This window comes from Coenobita brevimanus, chromosome 26 (assembly GCF_032717465.1).
Source record: "Coenobita brevimanus isolate Jiangsu-jjx chromosome 26, ASM3271746v2, whole genome shotgun sequence".
Taxonomy (NCBI): domain Eukaryota; kingdom Metazoa; phylum Arthropoda; class Malacostraca; order Decapoda; family Coenobitidae; genus Coenobita; species Coenobita brevimanus.
The window spans coordinates 14,166,650-14,193,823 of record NC_136979.1 but is presented as its reverse complement, the minus strand read 5'-3'; the positions used below and the strand labels follow the sequence as shown (position 1 = coordinate 14,193,823).

Genomic DNA, 27,174 nt, shown 5'->3' with positions numbered 1-27,174 from the left:
ACCCACAAATCAGATCCAGTATTCTTGTATATTTAATAATCTTTCTGGCACTTTACGCTGAAGTATATCAGTGGACTGTAGCACTGTACAGACCATCCATGATTCCCTTGGCAAAATCCACAATATTCAGTTTCATACTTTTTCTGTCTTTCCATCCTTCATCAGTATTTAGTGAGTTGTCGCGATCATGAGAGAGTTAAAACTGACAGTCATTGATATACTCACTGCACTTGGTGCTGGGTGGTGGAGTGGTGTTGGCAGGGTTGGGGGTGGTGATGACAGGGTTGGGGATGGTGGCAGGGTTGGGGTTTGAGGTAGTCTGGCCTGAACACAGGTTGTTGTCGCCTTGTCTTGTCTTGCTGTCCAGCCAACCCAGGTACTCTATCAGGGGAGGTAAACCCAGGTTATTAGGCTGCCCTAAATGCTGTAATGTATATTCCCTTTTACATGGCCTTTGCTGTATCATCCATGTAATTTTAGAAGTTAGTCTAAATAATGATAGGTTATGATAAACTAATATGATATGAAATACTTGGACTGTGTTGAATTAAAGTTAACTTAGAAAGTGCGTAATATGTGGCTTATGTAAACACATGCACATTCAGGTGTGTGTGTGTGTGTGTGTGTGTGTGTGTGTGTGTGTGTGTGTGTGTGTGTGTGTACCACTCACCAGTGACTCTGGCGTACACTCCGGGATTGCCTGGTCTGGCACATCCGTTGCCCCAGGACACCACACCCACCAGCACCCAGCGAGCCCCGTCCTGCACTGCCAGAGGGCCACCAGAGTCACCCTGGGGAATGACACATGACCAACCTTAATTAGAAACCTTAGTAGAACCCATTAGCGTTAGTAGAACCCATTAGCGCAGAACACCACGTGCACGAGAACCCAGAGTCTTTCTCTCACTATCAGACGATCCCCAGACCCCATCCCAACCCAGGGAGATGCGTTGGATTTGTTTCACTAGCCTAGGAACATTCAGAGAGACGAGCACTGTCAGACATTTTGCTTGCCAAGACTTTGATAAAAAGGGCAGAGCAGTGCCAAAACATTTTTCAGATATTTGCACTATGAACTTTACTCTCTCTCTCTCTCTCTCTCTCTCTCTCTCTCTCTAATTATATATATATATATATATATATATATATATATATATATATATATATATATATATATATATATATATATGTGTGTGTGTGTGTGTGTGTGTGTGTGTGTGTGTGTGTGTGTGTGTGTGTGTGTGCAATTGAGCTACACTAAAACTTCTTCGAAAGATACGGAATGTTCGCAAATTTAATAATTCTCCATTTACACGAGTATGACACAAAACAGGACCTAAGACTGAACCCTGCGGCACTCCACTTGTAACAATCATCCACTCCGACTCTTTTCTGGTAATTATGTCTGTATGTTTCATAAGGCAGTTACTGAACCACCTAAGTACATGGTCATTGAAGCCATGGGCTATGAACTCCTCAAAAGTTTTCCAACGGGGATGGCAAACAGTACTTTCCGAAAACCAAGGAGGATGATATCAAGGGATTTTGTCTGATCTCACATATGATATTGCCCCTAAAAAATCCTGGGTATTGGTGAAACACTAACAGTTGTTGCATCAACCATGCTGGAAATCTTGTGCGAGGGTTTTTTCTTCTTGTGTCTATCAAACTTTCCTCTAACATGGTTCTTAAAATTTTGCAAAATTTAAATTATTAAGGATATTGATACAAAGCTCTTTTTGAATATCTGAGTTAAATTTTCGCATAAAGACGCTCTTTTCATTGTGCTGAATATATACCGTATATAGACAGACTGATCGATGGATAGATAGATAGGTAATCCTTTAGATTTCCAGGGAATATTTTGCATAACATTGATTTTCTGTTGATCTTAAAGTTTATTTATAGCAAGCAATACGTCTCTTACTAGTTATATTATTACTTACTGTGTTATCTTTTTGAAATAAATGACGGATGAGGAAAGAATCAATATTTTCTCTTCTTCTTTATAAATGAAGCCAGTGATACCACTAACAATTTCATCTACCTAATTCTGCCGTTAGTATGGTCTGCCTTTTCTAAAATTGTTTTACTTACTGTCCGTGTTGTGAGCTGAACAAAATCGTATGTCCAGAGGTGAAATTAAATACAAAGATCTTTATTTTCCACCCAAAGTTAAATGATGAAAGTTTTCAAAATTAGTGATGCCATAGATTTCACTTGCATTATAAAATCATCCGATGCAATTCAGAATATGATGCCAAGAAGGGTCAGCATTTGGCAGCCCAAAGGTTAAGGAAACACTCCTTGCCTGACCTGCATCATTGCCTTCCCTGTCGTAGCCGCTGACATCACGTTGCCGGTCAGGACTGAACCATAGACTGTCGGCACTTATCATTAGTCATCATAGGTGTTTCAGGAAAATATTATCTGTTTGTTTTCACGTGACGGGACTGGGCCGCCCCCACAACTTAAATAATAAGTATTGGGTACATGAAAGTTGACAGACGTTACTTATGATGTAGGAATATGAATCCTTGGTTACTAGACAGGTTGACTCTCTAGTCTGACTACGCTGAGCTGACTGGGGTTACGCGTCTTCGTCAGGTGAAAACAGTCGCACTAAATTGAACTTATTAATCCTAAAAAAAAAAAAAAGAGGTCACCTGACATGAATCCTTGCCACCCCTGTCGTAGCCGGCACACAGCATGTTGCCGGTCACGTCTGAACCATAAGACTCCCGGCACTTCTGGTTGCTGATGACTGGCACCTCAACCTCCTGAAGGATGGATGGCTGGCGACCTCCTGTGGACACATGTGTGTGCATTTGGTGAGTGAGTGAGTGAGTGAGTGAGTGCGTTGATGAAGTGAGTGAGTGGGTGAGTGAGTGAGTGCGTTGATGTAGTGAGTGTGTGAGTGAGCGAATGAGCTGATTTTGTGAGTGACGAATGAATGAGTTTAGTGAGTCAGCTGGTTACCTCCTGTGGACACATGGGTGTTCATTTGGCGAGTGAGAGTGACTTGATTTATTGCGTAATAAGTGAGTGAGTTCAGTCAACAAATAAGTGAGTGAGCGATTGGATGAGTCGATTTAGTGGTTTAGTGACTGGGTTGATAAAGTAATTTGATTTAGTGACTAAAGAGCGAGTGATTGAGTTTAGTGGGTGAGTGAATGAGGTGATTACAAGTTCATTTAGTGACTGATGGCTGCTGATCTTCAGTGGTGTAAGCGTTGTTTAAGGTAGAAGTTTCTTTAATAGTTTGTGCTGATTAATACAGGTGTGAATTAAGGCTGAAAAACGATGATAATGATGATGATGACCTCCTGTTGAAATATAACTATTGCCTCATCCAGTGAATTTTATTCATTATTTGTGATGATTATTTTAAGAGCGAATTAGGGATGAGATGATGACAATGATAAGATGGCAACCTCGTGTGGCCAGATAAGTGTTGCTTCAGACAGCGAGTTTGCCTACTTGTTGGTGCTGCATTAATATCTGGAGCTGCCATCTTATGTACTATATCGTCGTTATATGCCACCTCTTGATTATATTTTCGCGTTATAGTGTGCAGAGAAAATTATGGAAGAAATATCTGTTAAAGCCGTGTTATTGACAATAAAGCTGATCTGCCAGCTTTCCAGTTTACAGTACCAGTTGTATATAATTGTAACGATAGTTTGCAGTATATTCCTTGTATATAACAAGGATTGTCTGTATTTAAAAAAGTCATCAAAGGACAGCAAACCAGAAGCAGTACTGGCAGAGCGCAATATTCATGCCCTGCAACTGGTTTAAGGGCTGAACATTTGACTTTGCATTGTGACCTTAACTGTAGACCAACTTTTATTATAAGAGATTTATTCATCAAAGCCAGACCCTCAGTTTTTCACTAAGATCGGTCCGAATTGGATGAAAACTGTCGTAACTATTTCCTTGCACCGTAACCCTTGACTAATTGTTCTTTTGCCTGACCTTCAAAGTTTTCAAGCTGGGCCGAAAATGACTCTAAGCTGATTCAGTTATTAGGTCAAACATCTGACCTTGATATATGACCTCAACATTCGACTGATCATTTTCAAAATCGAACCAACTTAGCCTGGCTTTCTTTCACCAAGTTCGGTCTAAATGGGATAAAAAATATCCATATGACTTCGCCATGTGACCTACTATTGTAAAAATAATATATCAAATCCTGGGAACAACCTAAACACTTCCACCAAGTTGGGTCCATGTTGGGTGATTTTTTGAGGAGTTATATTCTTCACAAATTGCATGGCACACACACACACACACACACACACACACACACACACACACACACACACACACACACACACACACACACACACCATACTGTGGTGGCTACTGACTTAATAAATATCGACAGTGGACAGAGGGCGTCTCACCTTCCTTCAGGGCGCCCCAGCCGGTCACAACGGCGGTCATGCCGCTGTATGTTTTGCCGGCGGTGGGCAGGCAGGCCGGCTTAACAAGGTCGCTGAGGGTGATCCTCCTTGCCAGCTTTAACACAGCAATGTCGTTGTCCAGCGTGTTATCGTCGTAGCTCTCGTGGTTGATGATCTGCGCTACAGCCACTCGCTGCTGTGCGCTGGAGGGCGACTTGACGTTGTGGGCACCAACCAGCACCTCGGCCTTGATGTTGTACTGCTCGATCCTGCACCACACAAGTTCAGTTACCTTAGGTTAAGTTAGTTTAGGTTAGGGTACGTAAATCCCTTCCAGTTACTGACAAGGAAAGCATCCAAAATTCTCCCAGATTACGGTAGGTCATTACCACAGCGAAGTCCTTTATAGATCATTACTGTTAATACCAGACACTTGTTGTGTTTGGGAGATAATTGTCGACCTGTAGGAGTTACATATATTAACCTGAATAATGTATTCCTAGTGCCAGGTATCAATGATCATATGGTACTAATTCCAGACAAAGATATATGACTATAAATAAAACAGAAACGGGAAAGGAGAATAGGATATCGACAGGTAAAGGAAAAAAAAACAATAAAACAATGACAAGACATTATGTAGATATTTTATGGCTTCAAAAACGAATAAAACCTTTGAGAGAAAGTATAAAACCAAATGTCATGCAAAAGACCAACACAAATTATAAACATTAGACGGTCAATAGAAAGGGTCCGGAGATTCAGTTAAAACATCAGCTAAAAGAAGAAGGACAGGCAAGACAAAACAGATAAGGAAAACACTGACGACTAACAACACAATAAAGGACACAATCCCCCGGGACGGGGACAGGTAAAAATTATAGAGTAACACTGCAAAAGTATAGTCGAATATATAATTAAATGTTCATAATACTAGTGAATAAAAAAAATAAAAAAATCCATGACTTCATGAATAAAATGAATAAACAAGATACAGTTCAATACTTCTGTATTTCCACGTCAGCTATCACTATGTCATATGCAAAATTCAGAAGTTGAAGCAAATCGTCAAACTGCTTCAGTCTAACTGCATTATAGGGAAGGGGGATTTATAAATAGGCTGTTTAAATGATGTCCCTCTCTGAACCAAATCTAAATTTCTAAATTGCATTGCGTACTAGAAAAATATATTTTTGATGAAAGCGTTTACAGGAATATAACAGTGGGCTACTGTCTGCACAACGGACATTTTATTCTACAGTAGCAATGTATGGCGATATATAATAGGTTAGTGTTTGCTCAGCTGACAGCTTTCATGCAAAAGTACGGCAATCCCCTCCCTTCCCATGCCCAGCGCGTGAGGAAGCGTTCGGGCCGCCAAAGGCGAGTAATCACACAGTGATACCAAACAGAAATAATTAGGACAAGCGCTAAATTGAAGTTCAGAACGCGGTAAACTAAAGGTGAAGAGTTTAAAATTTCGCGTTATACTACATTTCAAAACCCGCTAGATATTGAAGAAAGCTTCAGGCCTGAATATCTGCACGGCTGACAAAGTTCTGTGAAAGAGAAGTAAAGTGACGGTAATAATAGACTACTGTCTGGTTTGCACAGCCTTCTCACCGTAGAGAGGACAAGGAAGTTTGGTGCTTAATTTTTATGACACTATCACGCATGTCACAAAATAATCTCCTCTTCACAAACTCTTCAGTCTGTAGAAATGTTTGGAAAGTATAATCTCGTATTTATGTTGACACTTACCAGCCTCGATATAGTTTAAACCGCGATGGACTAAACCTCGGAATAAACGCCACAGCGGACCAAGCCCTCGATCGGGATACCTGTGATCTGGGTTTATGCTGTAATCCAGGGTTTAAACAAGGGATAAGGTTAAAAACCGAGACTTGAATTTGAGTCTTGGATACTGCTTAAGGGAAAACTGTCGAAGTGTACTGTGGGGTACTGAACGTGACTGCGATCAGGAACCAGGATGTTGATCGTTAAAATGCTCGATCCTGTACCAGTATTTGAAGTTACACCTTCCCTCATGCAAACCCTTGTACGATAAGGAAATTACACAATATTGTGACATTTTACAGAGTTTAGGGGTTCTCCAGTAATTTTTATTATACGGTATGAGTTAATTCATGTGACATATGCCACAATATATTTAAGATGGCAAATCAGATGACGAGAAAAAACAGGGAGATCACCGGTGAGCAGTGTCTGAAGAATAATGAAGAAAGATAGTGGACAGTGAGGATATTAAAGACCTCTGGAGAAAGCATTATAACCAACTGCTGAATGAGGAAGGTTTGGAGTCATCAGATCCAATGTTTGCCCCTTGGCCTTCAATTGATGCTGCTACTGTGAGCAGGGCAATAGGCAGAATGCAGGTGGGGAAGGCAGTAGATGTGTTTACATTGACTGCTGAAACACTGAAGGCCTCAAGAGGTGTGGGAAAGGGTTTGGTTACTGAAGTGATAAATATGATTATTATTATATACGTGTGTTCTTCCAGATGAGTGGCTGAAGTGTGACCATAAATGTGTACAATGAGAAGGGTGATGCACAGGAAAAAGGAAGTTATTGAGGCAACTTGTGGTCCAGATGATGAAGGTAATGGAGAGTTCTAGAAGGTATGATTAGGGAAACAACGAATATTTGGATCTATCAGGCAAAGGGACCACTGAGGCTGAATTCATTGTTCGACAGCCTCAGGAAAAATATGTAGGAGAGAAAAGGGAATTGTACTTTGATTTTGATTTGGAGAAGGCCTTTGACAGAGTTCCCAGGGAGGTGGTGAAGTGAGTAATGAGAAAGCTTGGGATGGAGGAGTGGCCAGTTAGAGCAGTTATGGCTATGAAGGGAGAAACCTGTACTGTGTACAGTACAGGTTTCTCCCTTCATTCTGACTTGCCGTAAGTGCTTGGGATAGATTAAAAGCATCTACTTGCCCGAGTGCCAGGGGGTTAACTCATCCTCTTGATGCCCACAGTGGGGGCGGAGGGACGTTGGTTACAAGATTGTGACAACGTGAGTTAACTTTTACCTGGTCGTGGTGTAGTGGTATGCTGCCTGGCTCTCACCTGAGAGTCCCTGGTTCGATTCCCAGCATATTGGTAATTTATCAGAAGAGTTATGGCTATGTATGTGGGTGCTCGCACACAGGAGTGAGTGAAAGGAGATTTGAGTGATTTTTCTATGAATGTTGGTGTGCATCAGAAGTCAGTCTTGAATCTCACATTTTTTGCCATGGTGCTTGAAGCTCTCCCACGTGACTTCAGAAATGGACTCCCATGGGAAACAGTGTATGCTGATGACTTGGACTTGGAGCTGACTGTAGAAAATGAAAGGGAGGCAGAGGAGAGACTTAGGAGGTGGTGAGACAGAGTGAAGCACAAGGGTTTGAGAGTAAAATTGTATAAAACAAAATTTATATCTGGTGCTGCTGGCAGCAGTGTCAAAGCAGAGAGAGTGTGGCAGTGCAGTTTGCCACAAGGAAGTGGGAAATAACTCCATCTTATGTAGTATTTGTGATAAGTGGGTGAAGAAGAGATGTAGTGGTATTTGAGGTAGACTGTGAGATAATGTTGATTCGTGTATGCAGTGTGTCCGGGATAGATTTGGAGATCGACAGGTGTGAAAGGACTGATCTTGCCGGTGAGTCTCTTGAATGTGTGGAAGAGTTCCCTTACTTGGGAGACATGTTATGTCCTGGAGGTGGAGCTGGAGCTGGCTTTATGGCAAGAGTGAGGATTGGTTGGAAGAAGTTAAGGGAGCTGTTGTCTCTTTTATTTTTGTGCAAGAAAGGAGGAACCAAAGGCCAGAAGCCCAAAAATTGTTCCCTCACAAAAAAAAAAAAAAAAAATCAGACAACCAAATACAAGATCCGTTCATTTCGAGATGCCTGGACAAAATGCGTTTGAATGCCTGGAGATCATAGGCAGTAGGAAATACAGACACAGGGAGACAGTTCCAGAGTTCATCTGTTGCGTACATGAAGGATTACGAGTAACTGTTAACTCTTGCATTAGTGAGTTGGACAGAAAATGGATGAGAGTTTGTTGCTAAACTGGTGCTACATGCCCGCCGTAGTGGTGGAGGATGCAAACAGACAGTTCAGTGGAGCCGTGACCATTGAAGTAGCGATAGATAAGAGATAAAGATGCAACAGTGTGGCGAAGAGACAGAGGTTGAAGAGAACCACTAAATGGAGGAGAGTTAATGAGACGAAAAGACTCTGACTCCACCTTCTTGAGAAGAGCTGTATGTGGCAAGCCTTCCCATACATAAGAGTTGTACTCCACACAGGGGCGGATAAAAGCCGTGTATAAATTCAACAACTGTGCAGGGGTAAAGAAGGCACGGAGTCGGCTTAGCACATCTAATAGTATGAAAGCAGATCTTATAAGAGAGGTAATATGATCTTTTCAAGATTAATCTGAAGAGAATGAAACCCCATCTGAAGAGAATGAAACCCCAAGTATGTTTGACGACGATGCAGAACTGAGTTGAATATTGTTAAAAATTAGAGGATACTCCTGCAGAAGACTTTGTTGGGTTGAATGATGTGAGAACTGAGTTTTTGATGCATTAAAAACAAGATTACTTTTACCCCAGTCGGAGATACTGTATGAACCAAGTCAGACATTAGGTGTGCCAAAGCCACGTCCCGGAATATGAGGCCTGGGGAGGCTAGGTTTACGATTGAAGAGTTTAGAAGAAGGATGGGACTGGAGTGTATTGGTGGTGTGATGAGTGGTAGAATTGAGATGGTGTGGACATGTGGAGACAGTGGAGGACGATAATTGGTTGCGGTAAATGAGAAACGTTAGCTTAGAGAGTAGAGTTGTGAGACGGATACCGTAAAAGTCCTTGGATGAGGTCATAGAGTGTGACCCCAGGGATATAGGGACTGAACTGGGAGGCTGCCAGAGACCGAGCAGCGTGAAGAACCACCACTAGGTGAACAAGGCCAGCTCATGCAAGCATGTTGGAACCTTTATATGACAACGAGGACGACGACACACCATATTCAGCAATATTAGGTAGGGAGGAGGCGTCTCATAGTCTCTGAAGCTGATGAAAACTGGGGCCCCCGTATTAGCTGGTGCGGAGGAAATGTAGAGAGATTCTTAACAGCTTAGGTCTGAGGACATCTTTTTTTCTATTATTATTGTTATCCACTGTGTGTTTGTATCCATCCAATGAGAGTCATTTCGAACTTAAAGAGTATAGTCTTCGCTAACCCCTTCAGTACTATGGGGCTCTCCTAAACAGAGTATCCCCTTCCAGAAAAGGCAAACAAATAATAAACCATAGGACTAAGCCATCGGATTGAAAGAGTTAAGCCCTCTTGAATTAAAATGCACAACCTCTTCAGTGCGCGGCGGGAACAACTTAGAGGTTGTTGTGTGGCGGGACCACAGAAAACTTAGCTGTTACCAGCCACCAGCAGTCAACCACCAGCACTTCTGCTTGCTATGGCTAGTGTAGTGCAGGCCAGTGTAGCATAACGTAACGTAGATTAGTGTTGTGTGGTGTGGTGTTGCTCAGTATATTGTGTAGTTCACTAAAGTCGTGTAGTGTAGTACAGTGTGGTGTGGTGTACTGTGGTATGGCATGGTGTTGTGTAGTGTGGTGTGGTGTAATATGTTGTGGTGTAGTGTGATGTAGTGTAGTGTGGTGTAGTGTAGTGTAGTATAGAAGTACTTACTCAGCCCCACAGCGCGCGACAATGAAAAGTCAGATGGTAGTATAAGGAGGCACTGCCAAAAGCAATGCTGGTAGACAGCAGTGCCAGGTACCACCAAAGCTGCCTACAGCGGATAGTGTAGTGTAGTGTAGTGGTCTTGTGTAGTGAAGTACTGTATAGTGTAGAAGTACTTACTCGTCTCCACAGTGCTCAATGGTGACAACTCTGTAAACGGAGGCAACGCAAAAGACAATGTTGATGGACAATAGTGAGAGGTGCCACCAACGCTGCCTACAACTGATAGTGTAGTGTAGTGTAGTACAGTGTGGCGTTGTGTGGTGTGCTGTGGTGGTGTGTGCTGTAGTGAAGAGTAGTGCAGAAGTATTTACCTAACTCCACAGAGCGCGGCGATGACAAAGTAGATGTCGTTATGTACTGAGGCGCCACAGAAGACAATATTGGTAGACCACTATACCAGGTACTACCAACGCTGCCTACAATGGGCAGTGTAGTACAGTGTAATGTAGTGCAATGGAGTTTAGTACAGTGTGCTGTTATGAGCTGTGCTGTTATGTAGTAAAGTGTAGTGTACAAGTACATACAATGGGCAGTGTAGTACAGTGTAATGTAATGCGGTGGAGTTTAGTACAGTGTGCTGTTATGAGCTGTGCTGTTATGTAGTAAAGTGTAGCGTACAATTACATACAATGGGCAGTGTAGTACAGTGTATTGCAATGCGGTGGAGTTTAGTACAGTGTGCTGTTGTGAGCTGTGCTGTGATGTAATAGAATGTAGTGCAGAAGTACATACGCAACTCCACAGTGCGCGGCGGTGATAACGTAGAGATCGTTGTATACGGAGGCGCCACAGAAGACAGTGTTGGTACCCGCCACCACCAGCGCCGCCTGCCACGGGTACTCATTCACCTGGGTGTTCTGTCCACCCACGATCCGCTCTTCTCGGTTCACGGTTCCACACGACGCTGCAAACACACAATGAACGGTTAAGATTAATGCCTGGCGACTGTACGAGCCTCATTAAGGTACTGAGGACCCAGTGAAGAATATAAAGCTGGAGGCAGTTGACAAGAGGCAAAGTAGTGTTTAATAATCTTAACATCTGAATGGAGAATGAGACTGGCTCAACACTTGGTATTAAGTTCTGTATTTTAAGCGGCACAGAAAACTTCACAGCACTTCTTTCTCAGCGCAAACCATATTACGCCTTAACTTTCTCTTGTATTCTCTGTATGTCATTTTGATGTCGATATAATGTAGTACACATCCATTATAGACAAGAGGATATTGAGGTGTAATGTATAAGTCACTATTGGAAAGATGTTACGAAATCTGCTATGCCACTTAGAATACAACCTCAAGTTATTTCATTTTTATGCATAAAACCATAATCACATTGAGACAAACAAACCACTAATTTTTTGACGATAAGTTGCAAAGCACGTGACGAGACAGAACATGTCTGGCCTGGCTATACCGTTGCTAACCGCACCAGTAATGTGGGATGCAGGCTATACCATTGCTAACCGCACCAGTAATGTGGGATGCAGGCTATACCGTTGCTAACCGCACCAGTAATGTGGGATGCAGGCTATACCGTTGCTAACCGCATCAGTAATGTGGGATGCAGGCTATACCGTTGCTAACCGCACCAGTAATGTGGGATGCAGGCTATACCGTTGCTAACCGCACCAGTAATGTGGGATGCAGGCTATACCGTTGCTAACCGCACCAGTAATGTGGGATGCAGGCTATACCGTTGCTAACCGCACCAGTAATGTGGGATGCAGGCTATACCGTTGCTAACCGCACCAGTAATGTGGGATGCAGGCTATACCGTTGCTAACCGCACCAGTAATGTGGGATGCAGGCGCGTCAACATGGTGGCTCGCTTCCCCAACATTGTGATTAAAGATTTAACACTGGAATGTGGTGACATCTTTTGTTGTTTTAGTTTTCCTCCAACTCAACTTTGTTATTCAGCTTTGCAGAGGGTTAATGAAGGCCATGTCTTACTCTTACAGTGAAATCAGTCCCTCGTAATGTGAATAAAACTGTCTGAAGGCAGCAGGAATGAGATTTATTACTACGTCATCAGACTGAAGATGTCAACCATCTGAATACGCTGACATCATTTCATTTATTGCTTCTCTCAAGACGATTTTGTTCGGCTTTAGAGACACTTTTCGAACTGGAAGGGTTACATAAAACCTCATATAAACTTATCATTAGTATAGGATACTCCTAGTCTGAATGAAGTCGACTGGAAGCAGCAAACAAGATATATAAAAGGTCATCATTCTAGAAAAAGCCATTAATTACGATGACGTAGTTTTCATGTTATTCTTTCAGATGCTGTTATTCAGTTTACAAGAGACTATTCGAACTGCAGGTTTGGATATAGCCTCATTTAACCCCAGCAGCAAGAATAATATTTCCTATGCTAAATAAAACCAGAAAAGTGTACTTTGTGAGCGCGTGATGAGAGTGCGAGCGCCATGTTATCACAACTTCCCTCTAATTTAAAACTAAAGCAGATTTTCCGATATTTTAATGCTTTAGTTTATGCCAAACGACAGAGTGTTACGATGGAATATTAATGTTTGTAAAATTTGATTTCGTAACTGAGGGGTTCACCGACTACAGCCGAACACTCCCTTGGAAAACTCGAGACTCCAAGGGGTTCCTGCTCCTTTATGGGTGAGTTTTTAGTTGACAACAAAATTTATTAAATGACTATCACATGCTGAAAGAATTTCAAATCTAATTCACCTAGGAGTAAAGTTATTAGCGTCTGCTTAGCGTGACGGTCGGGTCGGGCCGGCCATTCATTTCCAAACTTTACGGAGAGTAAACATCACTTGCTGGCTTCGCTCTCTCGCCCGTAATCAAGAGGTAGCAAAACTAAGTAATACGCCATTGGATTCAGTGTTTTAATAGATATGTGGGCAAAAACGCCTTGCCGCCGCGTAAAGTCTCACCTTAACTGGACATCAGCGTCTGGAGATAGCAAGAGTGCATTATAATAAAACGGGATTGGACTGAAGAAATTTAGGGTCATTACTCTAAGCAGCATTAAACATTTGGCAGCACTTCTTTCTTTGCAATGTACTGTGTATATTCCACCTACATAGCCTCTTGCATGTCACTCATACAACCTTAATCGGTATTTAAAAAATATAAAAATAATACACATAAGAGAGACTACTAAAATACATCTGACTAAACAATTGGAAGAGGAAGAGGTGTTACAAAATCTGCCAAGCCAAGAATCTTATTCTTGGTGACATAGTCTTAACACTTTGTGTCAGCGACTTATTACGCACAGTACACCTTCATATTCTCTTTCATTATGCCTATATATATTTGTACCGACACAGTTTGCCTGAGGATAACAAACAAAAGGGTACTGAGGTGTAATGTGCAGAATGAATCACTATGGAATATGTGCTACCAACTATCCCCACTTAAACGAGAGTAATAGAGAAGCCGTGTGCATGTCACTTACCACACTGAGATGTGTTGGGTTCAACGGTGGTGCCAGAAGAACCGCCTGAAAAATACAACATATCACTGACTCTCTCTCTCTCTCTCTCTCTCTCTCTCTCTCTCTCTCTCTCTCATTTATAGTAGAATTTATTATCACCACTGAAATTTGTTATATATGTTTTGGGTAATGCAGGTGAGCTTGTTAAAAATCAGTGGAGGTGTGGATGTACCAGTGAGTTGAAGTGAACCTGAGGGACATTGTGAACTGATGGTTCACATGAGGACAGTGTACGGCCCGGGAACTATAGAGTACATAGTGACTCATATAATGTGTCCCGTATCTTGTGTGCTGCGGGGACGGCTCAATCTGATGGTATCAGGTGAAGACACAGACATTCACGCTGTTTGTGAAATCCCTGATCAACCATGCAGTCAGTAGCCGAAAATACACAAACATTATAAACCATGAAAAGGGTGATGGGAAGTATAAAATCATGCTGGGTACACACTATTATCGCCGACTAAACTGTCTCAGCAAAACACGAGAGTTTTTCCAGTTAGGGACGAGGGATGCGGAATATATGGAGCAGTCTGTATAATGGATTAAGCAAGAAAACGGCAATTATTCTGATATAGTAAGCTATGTCAGGTGAGACTGTAATTAACGAGGAAATTTACGATCATTCCCCTGCCGTTATTATGAGATGTTGGGTATGCGGCCTGAAGACGTGTCTGGCTCAGGGAAGATGAACACCCTTCTCTGCACAGTCCCTGGTCACCGATGGGCAAGGTGTAGCACCCGTTAGCCCGCCGAAAGGTAGTAGGTGGATGGCTACCTTTGTCTCAGGAGGCATTACCTCCGAGCTACATGAAATAAGCAGCACAGGAACGAAAACTGGGTCAAGTGAAGGTGAAAGAACTCTTAAAAACTTTCAGTGGCTTCAAATCCCAGATATTGATTTGTAGGAAGAACAAGAGACACGGCAATTTTCTTCACTCTCCTTGTCTTTACCACAAAACAATTTTCTCAAAAAAATTATCCTTTTCTAACCAATATGTGTTTATACAAAAAGGACATGGAGACTCAAGATGTTGTACAATCTTCTCGTCGTTCCTGCAAAAACAAATCTCATTTACTACAGGAATTACTGATGACAATTATGTTTGTGACTGCCAGTCCAGAGGGTGCGACTCACCCCAGGTTTTGACCACATACCTAAATTACACCACACTAATGTTTATAACACACTTGGCCCCTTCAGTCCCATGTAGTAGTATTTTATTGTAGGAGACAACTTCATCAAGCTTTTATAGGTAACGATTTCATCTAGCTATGAAAGGCCTTCAAGTAGTGAAGGGATTAATGAAGGTTGTATCTAACTCCTCCAGTTAGAAGAGTCTGTGTAAGTTTAATAAAATCGTCTGCAGACAGATAGAGTAAATTACACATTACATCATCGGCTGAAGGGAAAGCAGCCCGACACTTTCACAACACACTTCAATCATTTCTAAATCACACTTTGTTTAAAATCTACTTAAACTAACTAGAGGCTTCATTCACCCATTTAAATAATACTTAAATCACGTTTGTTTCTAAATCACGCATAAACTTACCAAAGTCTTAAATCACACACATAAATCACACTTAATTTTAAACTGGATGTCATCTCAACCCAGGCCATACAGTCACACAGAAATCACACTAAAATCAAACTTAGATTACATTAAACTTCAGATCACAGCTACACACTCCAGAGGCGTTAACCACACACTTAAATTACACTTAAAACACACATATTCTAGAACACTCTTATACTGGCCAGAGGCGTTAACCACACACTTAAATTACACTTAAAACACACATATTCTAGAACACTCTTATACTGGCCAGAGGCGTTAACCACACACTTAAATTACACTTAAAACACATATATTCTAGAACACTCTTATACTGGCCAGAGGCGTTAACCACACACACTCAAAACACACATATTCTAAAGCACACTTATACTGGCCAGAGGCGTTAACCACACACTTAAATTACACTTAAAACACACATATTCTAGAACACTCTTATACTGGCCAGAGGCGTTAACCACACACTTAAAATACACTCAAAACACACATATTCTAAAGCACACTTATACTGGCCAGAGGCGTTAACCACACACTTAAATTACACTTAAAACACACATATTCTAGAACACTCTTATACTGGCCAGAGGCGTTAACCATACACTTAAATTACACTTAAAACACACATATTCTAGAACACTCTTATACTGGCCAGAGGCGTTAACCACACACTTAAATTACACTTAAAACACATATATTCTAGAACACTCTTATACTGGCCAGAGGCGTTAACCACACACTTAAATTACACTTAAAACACACGTATTCTAGAACACTCTTATACTGGCCAGAGGCGTTAACGACACACTTAAATTACACTTAAAACACATATTCTAAGCACACTTATACTGGCCAGAGGCGTTAACCACACACTTAAATTACACTTAAAACACAGTTATATTCAAATCACACTTGAACTCACCTGAAGCCTTAACCACACACTTAAATCCCTTGGCGTTTCTCCACCTGTTGGTCTTAAAGATGGCGTTTAGGCTGCCACTCTCGCTCTCAGCACTCACAGTCACCTTCCCACAGTACCTGAGAGAGAGAGAGAGAGAGAGAGAGAGAGAGAGAGAGAGAGAGAGAGAGAGAGTGTTTTGATTGCCAGTGTCACTCCTAGCACTACCCGTCACTTTCACAATGTACTCTACCTGAGCGATAGATAACTGGATAGATCGACAGATAGATAGAGAGTGAAGAGGGATAGGGGAAGTTGCCAATCTTTGTCTCAGGGCTCACAAACCCTTTCCTCTGTACCTGTGACACACAAACGTTGTTGGTTACATCATTAAACGCGTTTGGAACACCTGTGTAGGACTTCCCAAGAAGTGAGGTCCATTAAGCCCGCAAGCGAGCGTTCGTGTGTGTGTGTGTGTGTGTGTGTGTGTGTGTGTGTGTGTGTAATCTGGGTTATGTTTTGTGTATTATATGCTCATTTTTTTTCCGTGACTTACGTAAAGATGCACTCCTTACAAGTATCCAAACCCAAGTTCGTCACCAGACTTACTATGGCTGCTTCGTAATAAACACCGTCACACTGCCAAGCCCAATTGAAGCAGGAGTGAGGCGTAGGCACAAAGAGACACTGTCTAATATTTACTCTGCAAACTTCAACTCTTTGCAGGTCTTGCATCACAGCACCAACTCTCCCCATTACTAACAGCACGGCTGAATATAGGATTAAATATTGGTTATTATGACTTACAACCCCGTGTTTTAGCCGTACCACCAAGTGTGTGTGTGTGTGTGTGTGTGTGTGTGTGTGTGTGTGTAATTCACCGGGTCGGTCAGGATCACTTGATGGTCGTGATCGTCAGCTTTTACCCTCCCGGAAGGGAGCTGAGAGCTCATATAGTCCGATCTAAGGGCAAGGCTGTGACCTTCACACACCCACACACCCGTCCCCTTGCTCAAGGGGGACAGTAACCACCCACTTCGTCAGTGAAACTTTTCGCAACCTGAGCGAGACGCGAACTCCCGTCTACCAGATGGCAAGCGAGAACGTTACCACTGCACCAGCGAGGTGTGTGTGTGTGTGTGTGTGTGTGTGCATTAAGTTGTGGGACTGAGGGTGGACAGGAGTTTAATACAAAAATGTTGGTCACTACTTTAGACAGAGGGTCACTTACTTCTTGTTAAGGGAGTTGCCGTCACTGAGCTGAAGGTAGTCCTTTTTGCAGCCCCTGGACTTCTTCACGATGAACGGCCCACACGAGATGGACAGACTGGACCCAGCTGACTCGGCCTGAGTGGGTTAGTGGTGGAGTGGGGTTGGTGGAGGAGAGGGATTAGTGTGGACTGAAGCTCGTGGAGTGAGAATAGTGGTGGCGTGGGATTATTGGTGGACTGGCTTCAATGATGGAGCGGGGTTAGTGGTGGAGTGTGGTTAGTGGTGGAGTATGGTTAGTGGTGGAGTGTGGTTAGTGGTGGAGTGGGGTTAGTGGTGGACCGGAGTTAGTGGTGGGGTGAGTTAGTGGAGTGGTGTTAGTGGTGGAGTGGGGTTTGTGGTGAAAAAGGGATAGTGGTGGACTGAGGTTGGTGTTGGTGGTGGAGTGTGGTAAATGTGGAGTGGGATTGGTGGTGGAGTGTGGTTAGTGGTGGAGCGGAGCTAGTTGTGGGATGAGTTAGTGGAGTAGAGTTAGTGGTGGAGTGGGGTTAGTGGTGGAGTGTGGTATATGTGGAGTGGGATTGGTGGTGGAGTGGGGTTGGTGGTGGAGTGAGATTGGTGGTGGAGTGGGATTAGTGGTGGAGTGGGGTTGATGGTGGAGTGGGACTGGTGGTGGAGTGGGGTTGGTGGCGCAGTGGGGTTGGTGGCGCAGTGGGGTTGGTGGTGGAGTGGGATTGGTGGTGGAGTGGGATTGGTGGTGGAGTGGGGTTGGTGGTGGAGTGAGGTTGGTGGTGGAGTGGGGTTGGTGATGGAGTGGGATTGGTGGTGGAGTGGGGTTGGTGGTGGAGTGAGGTTGGTGGTGGAGTGGGGTTGGTGGTGGAGTGGGGTTGGTGGCGCAGTGGGGTTGGTGGTGGAGTGGGGTTGGTGGTGGAGTGGGGTTGGTGGTGGAGTGGGACTGGTGGTGGAGTGGGACTGGTGGTGGAGTGGGGTTGGTGGTGGAGTGGGGTTGGTGGTGGAGTGGGGTTGGTGGTGGAGTGGGATTGGTGGTGGAGTGGGATTGGTGGTGGAGTGGGATTGGTGGTGGAGTGGGACTGGTGGTGGAGTGGGACTGGTGGTGGAGTGGGGTTGGTGGTGGAGTGGGATTGGTGGTGGAGTGGGACTGGTGGTGGAGTGGGGTTGGTGGTGGAGTGGGACTGGTGGTGGAGTGAGACTGGTGGTGGAGTGGGATTGGTGGTGGAGTGGGGTTGGTGGTGGAGTGGAATTGGTGGTGGAGTGGGGTTGGTGGTGGAGTGGGGTTGGTGGTGGAGTGGAGTTGGTGGTGGAGTGGGATTGGTGGTGGAGTGGGACTGGTGGTGGAGTGGGATTGGTGGTGGGGTGGGACTGGTGGTGGAGTGGGGTTGGTTGTTGTATGGGGGATAGTGACGTAGTGGGGTTAGTGTGGAGTGGACAGTGTTAGAGAGAGGTTGGTGGTGCAGTGGGGTTTATGGTGGAGTGGGGTTAGTGACGGATTGGAGTTTTTGGTGGAGTGGGATTAGTGACGGAATGGAATTTATATTGGACTGGGGTTAGTGGTGAAGCGGATTTAGTAGTGGAGTGGGGTTAGTGATGGAGTGGGGTTAGTGGTGGAGTGGGGTCACCCGGGTCAGTGGTGCAGTGGGATTTGATGCAGAGTAGGGTTAGTGGCGGAGTGAGGATAGTTACGGAGTGGGGTTAGTGGCGGAATGGGGTTAGTGGCAGAGTGGAGTTAGTGGTGGAGTGAGAGACTTAAGGTAGAGTGAGGTTAGTGGTGGAGCGGGTTTAGTAGTGGAGTGGGGTTAGTAGTGGAGTGGGGTTAGTGGCGGAGTGGAGTTAGTGACGGAGTGGGGTTTGTGGTGGATTGGGGTTAGCGGTGAAGCGAGTTTAGTAGTGGAGTGGGGTTAGTGACGGAGTGGGGTTTGTGGTGGATTGGGGTTTGTGGTGGAGTGGGGTTAGTGACGCAGTGCGATGATGGAATGGAGTTTGTGGTGGAATTGGGTTATGTTGGTGACGAAATGGGTTAGTAGGGTTTTCTCAGAGGTGAAGGTAATGGAGTTGGTTTGTGTTATGACTGGTGAAGTTACTGGAGTTGATAATTATATATATATATATATATATATATATATATATATATATATATATATATATATAGTCCACATGCTGGATTTTGACTAAATCTTATTATACCAGTAAGATGCTGACGCACAGGTCTCTTAACACATTCAGTTGGATGCCGTTATTTTTCATTTTATTCTCGCCTTGGCCACATGATTTCAGTTTGCTCGGAGAGACGGTTTGAAGCTGTAGCTTTACATATCCTCTTCACTACTACGAGTCTTTCCTAAGCCGAATAAATTCATCTGTCCAAAGGAGGCACAGAATAAGAAAAGGCTTCATTGCAATTCAGAGGTTACCTCAGTGGATGTCTAAACCTTTCCACATACTTCCTCCCTTACTTCCCCGTAGCTACAAATAACACGTGGAATAAGGCTAGTTCGTGGAAAGGAGATGGTAAGAACTTTTTTAAAAATAATATTTACTGTTTTCTTTAACTGTTCCGAAAATTTCCTTCCATCCATATTGAAGTCTGTGTTATAACAATAGATTATCATTAGGATATGATGCTAGTCACAGAGAAATGATACAATAAAGATGTTGAGCTGTAGCATTGTCTATTTCCGCCACCGACTTCCATGAATCAAGTAACAAAAAAACTAAAATCTCGGCCAAATTAAACTGTCAGTAATTTACTAGAACGTGATACTTGTCACTCACCGAAGACGACCTACTGATATCCCTGACTGTATATTGCTATATAAGGTCAGAAAGTTAAGTAAGTCATTGAATTGTTACTAAATCTACGTGCAGTATCTGTCTACAGCCACACACCTATATCCCGGAAGGGGTGGCCACAAACGAACTGCATCCATGCCATTCTGTTCTTTGCCATCTTGTTGCCGTCTCTCCAACTCACACAGTCCTCACTCTGTCCCATTCCCACACCTCAAAATCGGTCACCAATTTCCACGCTCCTCTTCCACCTCACTTACATTACACATATCCAGACAATTTTGTTCTCTCCATTCTCTTCAAGTGTTCAAAACATCTCAAGGAATATCCATCTTTTTCCAGGACATACACATCAACACCCCATCGCTTCTTCACTTTCTCATTTGTCTTCTGTCTCTCCAAGTAATTCCACATGCAAACTGGGTAGATGTCAACATCAATAGCAAGTGCAAGCTAGCATGTAAGTAAGTATATGTAGATAATTGCAGGTGTCAAAACTTCACCTTGAACGACCAGCTGCATCTGTAGTTATTTGGGTACTTGCTAGGAAAGTTCCTGGATGCTATCTGGACAGAGGAGCCCGGCGCGATAGTGTGACTGCCACAGGACAGGAAGGCCGAGTCTGAGGAAGGAAGTGTTGGCTTAAGTAAACTTATGTATGTGGGAGGATAATATTGAATTCAGTCCGATTAGTTTAGTGTAGGTTAGGTTGAATTAAATTAGGTTAGGTTTGGGAAGATTAAAATTATTAGGTTAGGTTATGCTAGGTTACATTAGATCTGGTGAAGGAATGTTTTGGGTAAGTTAGGTCTGGGTGGGTTAAGGTTGGTTAGGAAGGCTTTTTGAGGGGTAGGTGTGGGGATGGATTAAATTAATTTAAGTTATGTTACGTAAGTAAGAAAGCTGGGTGTGGTGCTTTGGGTAAGATTAAGTTACGTTAGATAGAGTTAGATTAGGTTATGTTAGGTTAAGTTAGGTCTGGTTAAAAAGACTGGCTCCGGGAGAGGAGTGGGTTACATATGTTAGATTAAGTTAGGTTACCCTTCGGTACAAAGATTCAGTCCAGTGGGAGAAATAGGGTTTGGTTAGGCAAAGAACAAGACAGTAAGACATATAACTGTTGTAAGAGTGATGGGACCAAAAGCGCCTGCCTTGAGACCCACCTTGCCTAGGCTGTACATGGCCATGGCCGCTCCTGGGTATGATGTGACCGGTCTCGTTGCCTCGGGGTTGGACGTGGCCTCCAGCACCCAGTAACTTCTGCAGCATGGCATCAAACTCTGCCAGGGCCTCTGATTTCACTCTGTGCGGGATGGAAGTTCAGACAGTGTTGGAATATAGCTGGTGTGGATAGTGTACATTATAATATTGTATTACTAAAGAGAGTCGAATCTCAGATTATGCTAAAACAGAATTATGATTTGTTGCAAATAACAAAATATCAGTTTCCTAAAACTGAAAGACTACCATACCGGTATAGCCAGATTTACAAGTTGAGAGTACAGTGTGATACCAGGTGAAACAAAATCGTACTGACCTGGATTGTGTGCGGAACGCCTGGCTCCCACCCCACACACACTGCAATGAGACAATAGGGTAGGTTAGGTTGGATAAGGTGAAGCTATATTAATTTATTTCAATTTGGGTTTGTTGAAAATATCTCTTAGAATATTTCAGATGACGCAAAACTGTATCATGATAGATTAAGTTGCCATATTAGGTTAAGTTAGTTTAGCAAAAACTGGATTAAGTAGAGCTATGGTAGGTCAAGGAAGGTATGGTGAAGGTGACGTTGTAATTAAGCTGTATCAGATGAGTATTTATGGCAAAAATAAGTCCGTTTAGTCTAAATTAGGTCGGTTATGTCAGATGAGATTACACTGAGTTAAGTTGTATTAACCCCTTAACCTCGGGGCGTCACTTTTGTGACGCTCGGCCACAATGGATCATACTGCGGGGCGTCACTTTTGTGATTCTGTGTTATTTTGAATTATCCCGGGCTCTCAAGTGGTGGCTTGTATCATCTATCAGTACTGCCAATGTCCAACACTAGTCAGCACTCCAAATCTCATCTGTACTCCCATCCATTGTTGACAATTTAGCGATTTTACCCCCTTCGCGACTCCCCTCCCTACCTGCCCTCCATTACCCTGTCCTCTCACCTCCCACACCGCGCTGTGCTACGCAAATTTCCCCCAGATTTTTCCACAGATTTCATCCATTGAAATAAGGCCTATGCCCTATACTTATACAAAATAATATATACCAAAAAAAAAACAGGTAAGTGATAGTGTTATACACCAGAAATTGGCTAATTATCACCTGACAAAACCTCACGTGCATTCATTTGCTACATTACCACGGTAATTTCCCCTTTGAATTATGCCTTGTAATCGATGTCTGTAATAAAAATATATATCAGAAAGGAAGGGAGAATCCTAATTGACAATTACATTCACCTGGAACTACCTATTTCTTTATGTATTGCCGAGATTTTCTACCTATAAAAAACTAGCATGTAAGTTAGCATCAGTCAGCCAAAAGGGTCATTGTCAACCCTTCCCTTCTCAGATAAGCAGCGGCATTTAGTTCCTTGTCCTCCGCTGTAGAGAAACAATGTCGCACTCACACCCCGCCATTCCTGCTGCTTCTGCGCCTATTGCAAAGGGCCCCGTGACCTCTACTCCTAAGAAAAGTAGTGAGGCAAGCAGGAAAGGCCTTAGTGACTGCAGTGGCACGTGAACTGGCAGAATTGTCCATGATTATGATGGACAGTGACTATGACAATTCGGGTGAATCTTGTGATGAGCCGGGTGAGGTTATCGTGCTACAGTATGTGAATCAGTGTCTAGCTCCAAGGGAAAGGAGCCTTTATTGCAGCAAGGACAGGAATTTGGGAAGGGAGTGAAAAGGCGGCGTGTTAGCCCCAGAACAATGCCCCCACGTGACCCAGCCCGCCATGAGTCACGAGTGCATTCACCTCCCCATTCCCCAAGCCCCACTTCACTCATTTCTTCATCATCGTCGGCTGAGTTATCTCTGGAGTCTTCGTCGTCGGAGTCACCACCAGCATCAACAGTGAAGGCAGGCCGTAGAGGTAGAGGTAAATCAAGGAGATTGAAAAGTAGTGTAGCTAGTAGGGTAAGGGCTGCTAGTGCTGTACGGCAACGTAGGGTCAGTGCGAGTGACCTTGACCGAGATAAACCTCCCTCACAGCCAACCTCCACCACCACCACCACCACCCGCCCTACACTACCACGACAGGGAATCCTGGACGCCTTCGCGTGGACGGAAGGGTCAGATTTTGTGCCAGAAAATCTAGTTTTTGATGAGAGCTCCTCAGGAGTTCAGCCTGCCTTCACTATGGACGAAAATGCTGAGTGTGTCGACTACCTTTTGGCCTTCCTAGATGACGAAGTCATGCAGCACATATGTGATGAGACCAACAGGTATGAATCACAACGTGCTGCAAGTGGTACAGGTGCAGCCAAGATGCAACAGTGGTCCATGCTGGGAGTGCAGGAGCTGTATGTGTTCTTTGCCCTCATGCTTCTCATGCCACACTCCAAGAAGCATGAGTTGGAAGAATACTGGTCCATGGATCCCTTACTACCCTCACCCACCTTCAATAAGTACATGGCCAGAGATCGCTTCCGGAACATCATGGGAAACCTGCACTTTGCCGACAACGATGTACCTTCCCAAACCGACCCACTCTGGAAGATCCGGGAGATTCTGAGCAGAATGAAGGATAAGTTTATGTCATTCTTCCACCCCTTTCAGAAGGTTGTCATTGACGAATCCTTGGTTTTGTTCAGAGGACGTCTTCGGTTTGTTCAGTACATTCCAAGCAAACGCCATCGCTTTGGAATTAAGTTCTTTGTACTGTGCGACTGTAAGACGGGGTACATCTTTGACTTCGTCATATATTCAACCAGCACTGTCGATCTGGATAAAACACACCCCCTTGGCTTCTCAGGCTGTGTAGTGAAAGTGCTCCTAGAAAAGTATTTTGGTGGGAATCATGTGCTTTATACAGACAACTACTATACAGCACCGAAACTTGCCAAATACCTCTCTGAGCACGGCATTGGCTCCTGCGGCACTGTGAAAAGTAATCGTGCCCACTTCCCCAAATTCCTAGAGGCGGGAACCTAGCAGCGAGGAGACGTGCACCTACGCAAGTCTGAGAAGATGCTGGCAATACGGTGGCATGACAAGAGGGTCGTGCACATGCTCACCACCGTACATAAGGGGGAGATGAGAGACAGTGGGAAGGTCGACCGTAGGACAGGCGAACCTGTGATGAAACCTGATGCTGTGTTGGACTATAATATCAACATGTGGCTGGTGGACAAGTCCGACATTATGATTGGTGAGATCGACTGCCTCAGGAAGAATACTAGGTGGTACAGGAAAGTTTTTCTGCATCTGATAGGTATGACGATGCTGAACGCCTTCATCCTGTACAAGATGAAGGTCAAGCCACCCAAGTCCTTCTCCCTGAGGTTGTTTGCCAGGACTTGTGTCCAGCAGCTGCTGGAAAGATATGGCAGGGTGACAGCAGCAACTCCAAGGCGCCATCCAGTAACACTTCCCGACCGACTTGAGCAGAGGGCGTATATGGATCGGCACAGACTTGAGCTTATGCCTGCCACAGGGAAAAGGAAGGCTGCGATTCGCAGGTGTCAGGTATGTGTGCATACCACCCGCCGCACACCTGAGCACAAACGCACCTCTTGGCAGCGTGCTGAGTGCCAGGTTCCCCTCTGTGTTACCTGCTTCTTCGATTACCACAGCCAGAAGCAGTTCTAACAGTGCAAGTGTGGAAGCAGAATGATTCGGAAATAATGTGTAAATAATGTGTAAATAGCAGGTGAAAGCAATGGATGTTCAGTACATATGATTGAACAGTGTATTATAGTTTTATCTTACTGAAAGTGACAGTGAATAACATCGTGTAAGTAAAATAGAAGGGTAAATATTGAAAATAGAATAGAAAATGTAAATAGTAATGTAAGTAATTAGTAATATAAGAATATGAGTACAAATAATTTATGTTATAACAGTGAAAGTGAATCCGTGGCTCTCTACGTATTTTACTGAATGGAAAATTGAATGACTTCAGTGACAATAAACTAATACGACTGAAGGAAACTTATGGAGAAAGACTCCAGATATATATAAGTGTGATATAGTAATAGAAATATAAGGTGTGAGGGGTTTTATGAATAATAAATGACAGAGTACCAAGAGCGAACTAGTGCAAGTGCGACGATCAGACGCGCTCGTAATTTCCATTGCTTTCACAGTGTTTTTTTTTTTTGGAGTATGGATCCCAAACTACTTGAAAATTATAGAATAGTGTTTATAGTGTTTATATCTGGCTGTGGTAATCATATTACGGGTTGTCGGGAAGTGTAAAGTGGAGACTTCGTTACCCTACTTCAGAGGTCTCCACAAGTCCTACGGTAACAGACGAAGGCTCAACAAACATTCCAGGAGAAAGCTGAAGGTATGTGCCATAAGCATATGTAATTTTATTATTCTAGGACTGATAACTGATTTTTGGCAAATATTTTTTGAGAGTCTATCGGAGCCCGAATAACCCCGCCGGACACGCAAAACATCGGTAAACAAGCCCGCGGTGTAGGGGTTAAGTAAAGTTAGGTTATTTTTGGTCAAGCTTAGTTGCGTGAGAGTGAGATTATCTTAGTCTGTGTCTGTTAATGTTTCATTACTGCTTGTAAAAGAAGAATAGGCAAGGTTAAGGTGTCAGATTATAATACCTTTAGTTAGGTTAGTTTAGGATAAGAAAGGTTACAGTGGACTACTTGTATCTCGACACAAACCCCCCTTTACACTGACTTCGTTCAGGACATTTTTCCATTCCAGACATAACATTAGTAGCAAAGAAAAAACACAATCTTGAAAATCAGTTAACGAAACGAAATGTCCCGTTTCCATCGGCTAACGAAACGAAGTGCTCGGTTTCCATATATCACCCTGTACTAAATATTTGGACAATAGGGCTCAGAATCTGTCGAATTCCATCCTCAGTGTGATATGGCCGTAAGCCTTTAGTGGAAAAAATAATAAAAGAGTAAATGGTGGTTGCTGAGATCTTATTGCACTAGTGTGGAGAGGACGAATATGAGGCGATGAAAGTAAGGTGTCATGATGGAGACTGTATAAGAGAAACTAGCTGATGGTTGGTGCAGTCTTACTAGTGTGGAGAGGACAAGTACGAGGAGGTGAGAGTAACGGGTCATGGTGAAGGAGGAGGGTGGCAGCCAGTGGGTGGTGATGTCCCTGACTGTGCCTTCTTCTCCACCACCTTCACCTTAAATACACCACTCAGTCCACTTACTTCATCACCACCCTCACCTGTGACCTCCACAGCTCTGCTCTTTAAAGACACACATGTTGTATAGCCTATTGACGGCACCATTCACTCATTGGATGGGGTGTGGGTGGAAATGTCACAGTCTCGGTAATTTATCTTCCTCTCAATGTATAGCTCCATATGTATCCCAACTGCCACTGAAAGAGTCTATTACGGTTAGTACGGGTACTCATAATCTCCAGATATCTTTGATGTGTGAAAGTTTCAAGCGTACTTTCTGAGTCCCTATATTCCCTTTGTAAAACGAAGCATTGAAATAATTGTATTTACATTATATACAACTCTATTTTTGACAGACAAATCAGTCACTTTATGTTACCAAAAGACTTTACACCATCCCTATTGTTTGCTCTTTTCCACTGTCATGAAATGGGAGTGTTTAAATTTCTAAGTAAATATCACCTTGGCATACTCAACATCTTCATATCCTGTTTTTTTTTTTTTTTTTTTTAATTGCAGGCCTGAGCTTGTCTGTTATACGTGACTTTCCTTTTCGTCATATTCATTTTCAAGCTTTCCTTCAGATGCTGCTCTTAGCTCAAGTATCATTTCACGTAGTTTCTCCCGCCGAGTCATTTACATTTACGTTTGCGTTTATAAATAAT

The 27,174-nt window shown here is 43.4% G+C and overlaps 1 pseudogene; it reads right to left on the bottom strand.

Moving 5' to 3' along the window:
- Positions 1 to 196: 196 nt before the first annotated feature.
- LOC145393974 (trypsin V-B-like) lies at positions 197 to 26,588 on the bottom strand (annotated as a pseudogene).
- Positions 26,589 to 27,174: the final 586 nt, after the last annotated feature.